Source organism: Tyto alba, unplaced genomic scaffold (genome assembly GCF_018691265.1).
Source record: "Tyto alba isolate M040663 unplaced genomic scaffold, T.alba_DEE_v4.0 Super-Scaffold_38, whole genome shotgun sequence".
NCBI classification, from domain to species: Eukaryota; Metazoa; Chordata; class Aves; order Strigiformes; family Tytonidae; genus Tyto; species Tyto alba.
In genome coordinates, this window is record NW_024881313.1 from 3565830 (window position 1) to 3576081 (window position 10252).

Sequence of the window (10252 nt, forward strand, 5' to 3'; positions counted from 1 at the left end):
CCGTTATGAGCCTGTAATTTCTGAGAGATCACAAAGGTGTAGTCTTAACAGGAGTACAAATGAATGGCAGGATGAAGCTAACCTAAAACAGGAAGAAGCAAAATCTCTGTCCTCCATGCAGCGAAGCCATGACCATTAAAGACAGGAGACGTGTGAATGGCCTGTGGTGACCTGCCATAGTATGTGGGGGGTGGGTGATGCTTTGTAGTGAGAGACATTTCATTTTGATTCATCTGGTTTTGCTACAAACAAGTGAAAAGAAAATTAAAACAGGTTTAAAAATGCGTATTTTTTAGTTGAAGATTCCTCCCATTCATAATGTTGAATACCAGATGATAATTATTCTTAGCAAATATATCACTGACCACTTCATCTTTCAAAATGTCTTTCTACTAAGAGTGTGTTTTTGATACTGTTGTCTTCAAGAATCCTCAAAATCCCACACAACAAAAAGAAAAATAACTGGAATAAATAAAACAATTTAAGAGAAGATAAAGAGTGTCCCAAACAGAGGAACAGAACCAGATCTCCTGTTTGGCGTAATATTACTGATTTTGAATAAAACAATCTGGGATGCTTCACTGGCCTGTGTCGAGATAAATAATTGCCACTTACTTATACTTACTAAAAGTACTTATACTTTTTTCCTCTCAGACAATATAATAAAAAGCTGAAAATCTTCTGTCCCTTACAGCATTTTTACCTTTGTATTTTGAATAAGAAGGACATGTAAAACACTGAACACAAGCAAAAAGTACTTACCTTTAAAGTAAAAAAAAAAAAAATTAAGCTTTGATCAAGGCCAAATTACATCTGTCAGAAAATATTAATTGGTTTGTATTTGTCATTACTTATGCATGCATTTTTAAGATATAAAAAACTATAGGTCAAGGCATTTGTGCATAATGTAAAAAACAGGCTTTGCGTAAAAATGCATGAAACTTAAAAGCTTAAGATCAGAAATAAAAAAAGTTTCTTGCTTTTAGCATGCTGTTTGATTACACTTCTGAATAGCTTTCAGCACTTGAAAATTCTGTTACAGTAATAGTCTCAGCCATTGTGTTTGATGACTTTGTTAGCTCTAATTCCACAATTAATAGAGACATTCCTGTGTATGAACAGCGATAGGTATTACCATATATTTGTGTCCAAATATTGATCTTTTTATCTGTACAAATTCTGTCCTTTCCATAGAGAGACAAATATAACTGAAAACTTTAATTCTGTTCTAATACATTTTAGTAAGAAATTCCTAGAAGTGACTGCGTTGCTTGTTACAGAACAATGGAGTGATGTTTACAAATGCAGTTTAGACTGCAATACCGAGGTAAGCCATAGACAAATAATTAGTAGAGATGATTTCCCTAGAGGGGAATATTAGCGTTTACTTTTTTTCAGTGTTTTTAATCCAAATCCTAAACCCTTACTCCTGATCTTGTTGAACAAGCTGTTTGCTGAGTTCATTGGAAACAATGTCTTACGTAGTAAATAATTAGTAGCTAATGTCAATTCCTCCACTAATTGTATTTCTTCTGCTTATTTCTGTTTGTGCTGTGGGATGTCTTAAAAAGTACCTTTTAGTAAAAAAGCTTTGGATTTTCTTCAGTGCTTGGTTCTGCCATTCATTTTCTGCATGACCTCTGTGAAAGTACTTAATCGTTCTTAATAGCATGAGTGGAACAAGAATGCATTCATTAATATTTGTGAGGCTGCCAGACACGATGCTGTTGCAAGCATTTACAGTACCTTAAAAAAAATTATAATTGCACTATCCAGCTGGTTAATGTTTATCCAGTTACTGAACAGCTAAACAAAAAGCAGAGAGGCAGACCTACTGTTTGCTCTCCATCAGTATTGAATTTGAAAGGAATTTTTCCATGCTAAAGCTATAGAATTAGGCGGTAGAAGAAATACCATTAGCAGGCCTCTGTGGAGAATAATGAGCTGAAAGCATGCCCGGTGCTAGTCTGCAATTAGGGTGAAAAGTGAAATACGGCAAGAGTCGGAATACCATTTTTGAATCTCACTTTTCAGAGTATAACCTTTTCATCCCCACCAGGGGGAGTGTACTTGAAGATAATAATTAGTAGGCACAAATAGTGTGTTTGAAGAGGATGGTCTCCTTTGCCGCTTTCTTGAAGTAGAAAGGTACTTTGTGATCATTGTGAGCAATTTTTTTTCCCCCTGAAATTCTTTTTGCCTCAACTATCACATTATAGCAAAGAAGCAGCGTGAGTGGTTTTCTGCATCCTGGGCTTTGAACGTATTATTTCGAACGCTTCTTTTTTTAAGCATTGATGTCAAGTACAAGATGTAGCTCAGAGTCCACCTAGAACAGGACGCTAAACAGCAAATTAAAGTCTCCTACATCATGGCATACACAGCTGTTCATGTTGCACGTGCAGCTTAGTCGTGAGCATAGTCAAAAAGAGGTGTGGGTCTCTATGTGTTCATCTTGGGTTCAGGTGCCCAGGTAGTCCCTGCTGCTCCTGACAGTAACTCAGGCATAACTGACTCTTCTCAGCAGATTATTGTACTTCCCTTATCCTCTGCCTCGGGACTGCCCCTCTCCTCTGTCTAGATCACCACCAGTCAAACCTGAGATCCTGTTTAACTGCAGTCCTTAAAATCAAGCTTGTAGAGAGGGACCAGTCTGTGTGGTTGGATAGTAGGAGATGGGCAGGCAGCAGGTCTCGTGATTTGTTTGCGTAAGTAAATTTGCAGCTTTAGCATGTGTATATATTATTGTAAATCCTTCGGATTTTCTTTGAAATAATAATTTGGCCTTTTGTATCTAAAGAAAGGTACAGCCTCATTTGAAACCAAGGTTTAAACCTACTGTTAGTAAGTGCCTATTCAGCTTTCCAGCACTTAATAACAAAATCTGAACTATTTTGTGGCCTGCTGCATAAGAAAAATATTCACACAAGTCCTGTCAGTAGAAATAGACTCATGCATATTCTTTACAAGTGGTGGTATCAACATTTTAATAGATGTTTAAAAACATTTTTTCTCCTCGAAATATGGCTGATATCTCTCCCAGCCCATGAGAACACTTAAAGTACTTTAGGCTCATTGTAGGGTTCTGAGGAAGGGAATGCCCTCTGCTGCGCTCTATGCAAATAGGAGTTTCAATCAAATCGTTAAAAGGGGAAAGACTACACTTGAAGGACCATCGTCAAATTCACTGTCAATATTCTCAGCAGCAGTTACTGATGCTATCACTGTCTGGTTGTGTCCAAAGTGACATTGTTATTTTCAGTCATTCAGCAAGATAAAATGCGATAATAATTTATTATCACGGACTCCTCCTAAGCAGAGAATCTCTTCTCAGTACATATGGAGCAAACGATACAGGTTGCGGTGTGACATTCAGGTACTATTGCTAGCCACGGTAGGGCAGGGCTGAAAAAGGTTGTTAGGGATAATTTCAGGAGGAATGGCTGGCAAGGGGGAACTAAATGAGAATCACTGAGAGTAGAACACACGTCCTGAAAGTAGAAGAACAGTAGTCCCAAAGCGTGAGCAAGAGGGAGTTTTACAGTGCTGGGAAGCTATTGCCACTGGCCCGGGCAGCTCATCGGAAAGGCGCCGCCTCGGCAGAAGGGAGCGTGTCCCAGCGGGGAGCAGAACCGGAGAGACAAGCCCGCGGAGCGCCAGAGTGCAGAAATGCTGCCGGACCGGAGCCTCAGCGGGGTAGGACGTCTCTAGATATTCCTGGGAGGAACTCGAGCGGTTTCCCTTGTGCTTGTGTGGCGGCTGAAGGCACCGGGCTGGAGGAAGCTGCTGGGAAGAAGATTGTTGGGAAAGGGAGGCGATCAGATAAGCAGATGGAGGGAAATAATGGCTTCCGTTTGTGGTAGTCACTGCTTACTTTTCTTTCGCTGTAGTTATATCCCTTTCATACCAAACTTTCAAAGTACAGAGCTAGTAGAAAAATGGAAGTGAGGAAATACAGCAAATATCTATGACCGAGAGTATTTCTGTCTCCCGCACCAATCTTGAGCTCACTTGTGCTGTAGAAAGCACAGGAATCGGGGAGATCGATGTAGAATAGAGCACTGCATGTTATTTTTTTTTCCCATAAAAACCTTTAAAAAGTCTTCAGAAAAGGTGTTCAAGGCCTCAGATGTGTGGTAGGAGCAGTGTAAGTTTTACTGAAAGTTTTATCTCGCTACGTTTTTTTTCGGAATAAAACTTGACAAAATATTGGCAATAAGCATCAGAAGGAGAGGACTGGATTCTCCTCTTCATTCTCTTTCTCCTATAATCTTTTTTTTTTTTTATTTTCTCCTCTCTTTTTTTATTTTTTTTTTCTATTTATGGCAAACTGGCACGATAATTTCTAGGAGTTGGTGGTGTTCCCATAGAAACAGCCTTGATTTGATGATATCACTGCAGGTTGCTGCTGTTTTTCTGCTATGTTCTAATTAAAATAAAATCTTCCTAGATACATTGCATTTAAAACTTCAGACATTTTTCTAGGTAATTGGACTGGTATAATCTCCATTTTTCTTTTGACCATGTCTGTGCTGGGGCCGAAAAACTTACGATGATCAGGACACCATTCTTTTCAAAGCAATCTTTTTGTCTCATTTCTCCAGCGTTCATAAAACCCAAGTGGGCTTTTATAGCTAATAATAGTAGTTATAAGTGGCTTTAAGTGATTTGTGGAGTAGGAGCTGTAACTATTACATGCCACTGAGGAGTTGCTTCTTTTACTCAATGTTTAATACTTTGCAATAACAACTGTTTTTGTTTCAGAATCCCAATGCACTTTCTGTTATTATGACTTAAAGTGCTAATGAATTCTGCATTAAAAGCCAGATGTTTAAGTATCTGGGATTAAACTGTCCAGAGAAGGAGCTCAGTTGCCTTGCAGTGACTGTCCTGGAAATGTTGTAAAAGGCATGGTGTGTCAAAACCACTCTTTTTTCATCTTCTTGTTTGCATCCACTTCCCCTGTAGGGCATGCAAAAGGCTTAATTGCCAACTCATCTTTTCTAGATACTGAGATGAAAATAAAATTGCGGGGTTTGTCTAGTTGTGAAGTGAATGATGTTAAAGGATGGCAGGGCAAGCAGAATGTGGTTACTGGAGCAGCAGGATTGCTTTGAGTTTGAGAGACCCACTACAGTTCTTATTGATGCAGACAAAGATGCCTCACCTTTGGCGAGCGAAAACTGCTGTTGTGAGACTTGCTACCATCCTGTTAGAGGAGGCAAAACACAAAGAAAATAACCCAGCTCTCATTCTCTGATTTCTCCGCCTGTGGCAATCTAACCCACATAACCGTAAGCTTTAGTAGTTCTCAGTAGAAGGCAACATGATTAACACTGCAACTTTCATCTCTCCCTAGGAAAAGTAAGATTAATACTTTTTTTGCAGAGGAGACGGTAATTTATGAAAATGTAGGAGTCTGACAGGTGGAAAATCTATGAACAGAATTTGGGGCAAAATCTTTTTTTCTGCTTTATCTATTATGAACTTGTCATCAAATTCCCTTGCCGTTAGTACTGTTATTGTGCTTTATCATTTATTTTTGGTCATATATTTATCAAGTCACCATGTTCATCCTCAGATACACTCTCATAAATAAAGAAAATTTACCTGAACGTGAGGTAAAATGGACCAAAGCCAAACATATTCTTAAAAAATACTGGGAGGCGAAATGTATCAAGGCAGAGATCACCTTTTTATTTTGAGGCTGGAGTGTGCTGTTTATGGTAGGATCAGAGAAGGCTGTCTGTGAATCCTAGATATTGCAACAGTAAAAAAATCTAAGAATGTTCCCTTGGAAAGTGTGGCGGTATCTAAAACTGCCCAATCAGCTCATCTTAACCAGCACGGCACGCACTTCAGCTCAAAAGCTAACGTGAAGAAATAAACAGAACAAGCCCAGATGAAATAATTTGTAATTGAGTTTCCAAGGTTTGCAAAGGCACGCTGTGCAGAGGAGCAGCTTGGCACTCATCAGTCAGGCTGATTATTCTGGTATTTAACGCGAGAGGGTGGCAGAATAGGGAAGTCTTCCTCAGGAGCTGCCCCGGTAGCCTGGAGTTCCCTTTCCCTCTGGAAAACCCGGCAGCAGGGCGGGTGCCAAACTCCACAGGTGCTCTGCAGCAGCAGCAAAGCTCACGCAGCACCTTTCACCAGCTGAGTTAGCCTGCATACAAAGGGCAGAACGGCCCCGCAGAAAGCCAGCCAGCCGCTGGCACCTTGCGAGCAATCAGCCAACACCTCTGGGTTGTACTGGGCTGCCGAGCCGACCCCAGCCAGCTGGAAAGTCACTAACAAAACACACTCTAAATGTCTCCAGGCAACAAGGTCACTATGTCTTCACTGGTTATGCCATTTACTTTTTACCCAGCGGGCAGCTACTTCGTCTTAACAGCTCATTTCTGCCTTTTCTTTGCCGGCTAGTACTCTCCAGTGGATTGAACACCACTCTTCTCCAGCTGGGGGGCCAGTTTTGGAGCCCCCGCTAAAAAAGGAGAGATTTTGATGTAGAATTTGCTGAAATCAGATGTTTCACACCAAGTGGCTTCTACCACAGCTACTGCTTTTAATGTAGTTAGTGATCTGTCTTTCTCAGATCTTTTCCTCTACTCATCTTCGAGGTCATCTATGTCTCATTCTGATTTATAAAAAATTGCCCCTTTATTTCACTTCTTTATAAGGTTTCTAAGTTTTATTTGAAGCAAAGACAGAAAAAAAATCCCTGTGGTTTGACTAGAAACCTTTACTTTTTCTTTTTTTTTAATTTACAGTTTATAAATATCCTGTGAACTAAACAAAACTCTTCTAATTTTTGGATGATGGTACATTTCTTTGTGAGTTTTGATAAAAGTATATACAGTTTGGAATAAAATGAGATTTATTAAGCAAAAGTGTTGTGCTTCAGCTTAAGGCATCTTAGCAGCATCAGCAAAATTGCATTTTGCTGCCTGGAGGACTGGGTTCTTCCTATCACAGGAAGGGAAGAAGGGAGGGAGGGGAAGGACAGAGCTATGATGAAGAGCAGAGAGCACAGTTCAGGAGGGCCAGCCTTGCTGCTGCCAGAGGAATGGGTGAACATGACAAGTGCTTATTCTGAAATGGCTTATTCCCTGTCTTAAGCAACAGCCCTGTCTGGGTTTTCAGGCTCTGGCTTTGACAAAGCGGGAAGCAGGGCCATGGATGTTTGCTGTCCATGTAGCTCTTGTTGTCTCTACTGCTGAGGGTTGAGCTATGTACATATCCAGCTCTCACTTAGGCTACAGGAGGATGATGTTCAGACCCCTTCTGTGCCTGATTTGGAGCAAATAATTCTATTTAGGTCTGCTCCTATTATTGTAGGAGACTACCTTGGTCATTGACTCAGGGAGTGTTCAAACATTTGCTTTGGAAACTGTCCACTTTGTTTAACTCTAGTTGTTGGAGCTGGCCCTGGAAGTCACACGAGTGCCTTGCTCTCTGACCCAAAGAACATTTGGAGTGTATGAAGGACTCCTGTGGGAAAGACTGTGAGAAAACAGTCTTGTTTCCATGACCCTGGCACTAAACCTGGATGTTGTTCCTCGTTCCCAAAGCCTGGAATTATTCTTGATTCCCACCAAAATACCCATTTCCCCATTCATCTTTTCACCCAGTTCAGCAAACAACTGAGATTTTTGTTTAGATTTACATTATTTTAACTACAATATGCTTTCACATCATCGGCACCCACCCTTCTTGTAGCAGTTCCCTTCTTATGTGTCACGCTACTGCAAGGCTAAGGTGTTGCAGAAATTTGAACCGAATCTACAAAAGATAGAAGAAGGTGGTTTTCTCTCTGTTCCTGAATCAAAATCTGTTTTCCTAGTTCTTAAAGTTCTGCATGGTTTTATGGAACTCTGCCAATCTGATCTAGCGTGTATTTCTGCAACCTTAGGGCTCACAGACGTGACTGAGGTATGAGAGTTTAAGAAGTTACTGCACATCAGCTAAGCCACGGCAGCTGTCCTGTGTTTGGGCTTAGCCCACAGCAAATGCGATGTAATGTGAGTTATCTTAAGCCTCTTTCATGATGGACTTATCTCTCCTCTGTACTTTCCTGGGTGTCATTATTCCAGTTACACTGATTTGTCTATTTGGGCTCCCTATCCCCCCTATCCTGTAAGTAATTAAATCACTTCCTGCTGTACATTTAAATTTTTTTCCTTTTTTATTTCACTTTAATTTGCTGTTGCTGCAGATGCCTTACCATACTTTGCTCTTATGTGGAAGTCTGTACTAAACATTACAGGCTGGTTAGAGGAGGGCTTTCAGTACAGAGGAAAGAAAGAACAAGAGTGGATGCAAACAAGTCTGTACGCAAAGGTGGCGAATCCATTTCTAAATGAATGCCTGCCGTATAACACGTCTCATCTTACTTGGCTGCTGATGCACAAGACTCCAGAGGTCTGATAAAAAATGATGGATGAAGAAGGAAGTATAATGGGTGCACACGAGAGCAAGAGGCCACCTGACAGATGCGAGACTGGGGTGTGCAGGCTACTGCTTCGGGGTGACCTCGGTGCAGTCCTTCTTTGGTTATGGGGCAGCTCTTGGAGGCACTGCCAGGGCTGCAGGCCACACGTCGGGTACATTTGTATTGCAAATGCTAGAGGTGCAGACTCTGCAGTGAGGCACAGGTTAATGCAATGCAAAAAAAGGCCTGGAAAACAGCAAGTCTAATCATTACAGTTGTGCAACTGAAGTAAAGAGGAGAGTGTGACTGCTAAGGGCCCAGATACCAAACCAATGAGCAGAACGTCTGTAGTCCATCTGGGGACTCAGAATGGGCTACAAAAAATACCTGTGGCATTGCATCTGCAGACCAAGACAAGACCAGCTACAGCATTAAAACAAACATAGCCCGACCTCAGTAGCCACCACTGCTGAGGCCTGGAGCTTGTGTGCCTCCTTAGGGGTTGGGTTAAGTGTGTAACCATTTAGAAAGGACATGATAAACGATAATACCCAACAATATGCTACAAGATATAAGGAACTAAAGAAATGTATACAGAAGAGACTTGCAGCTTGAGGTTTATGGGATTCAGGTTGCTGGACAACTGACCACTGCTTGATTGACAGTAAACCATTGCTGTTTGTCATCCTCTATTAATAAAGTAAGGCTAGTGATAAATCTGGTGTCAAGCTGAGCTCTGGGGCTGCGCAAGGCTGTGAGTGAATTTGATTCCTGGAAAAAATAGGATCTGAAATCAATTTAGGAGCAGCCAGTTGTGGCTTAGCAGCTGCACCCTGAAGAGCCAGGAGCAGGAGTGAGGTGTACCCTGGGGAAGCAGCCAGTGCAGGGCTGGCCTGCAGGAAGAATTCAGTTGAGAGCACTTTGTTCTCATGGCATGAAACATAGCAGGTCTGAAACAAACGGAGAGAACTGGTTTTGAACAAATGTCTTCTTATCCATGTTTTCAGCCTTCGGGGCTTTGGCTTCCCCTGCTAACACACAGAGGTGGATCTAAAGCAGTTCTGACATCCAAGCCTCACTAGAGTCCAAACTCAACCTTCTTTCCAAAAATGAGCTAGATATGGACCAAATGTGGGTTGGATTTTTGCATCTCGGGGTCTTTCCTGCAGTTAAGAACTCTAGGAATATTCTTCCCTCATCGTTTGTGTAATGAAATTCAGCAGTTATTTAGTAGCCTACTGTGAAATGAAGAACGAGACCACCTGTCAACAGCTGGTGGAGCTGGCTGCAGCAAGATGGTCCTGCCAAGGCACCAGGAGGCTGCCACATGTTCAGAAGAGATTAGTGCAATCATGGGACACCTACAGAATCTGCCCTGGATGTCTGCAGTCAGGTGATTACTTTCTCTAAGAGTTTTTCTCTCTTTGACAGATTGTTCATTGCAGCATTGGGTCTGTGAAGGGAAGACAGTTGGCCTACTTCACTATTTCATTACTTTAACATTAATGAAATTGTATAAACACATTATAAGCAAGGGATTTGCACAGAGTAAGTGGAAACAGCCAAACATTGCCTTAGACCCACGAACAGATCTTTATATTCTGAGACAGTTGCCAAAATTGTGACTATTTTCATCATATTCTCCTACACAGAGAAATAAAATCTGTGCTAAACGTGTTAAATTTCCATTAATGTATATGAATATGTAAAAAGAAAAAGGGTTTGGTTTGACATAAATGTGATTGTCATTACTGTAGCAAAGTATACACACACCCAAAGACAGGAGGGTGCTGGTAAAGAAAGCTGATCCTCGTTTTCTGT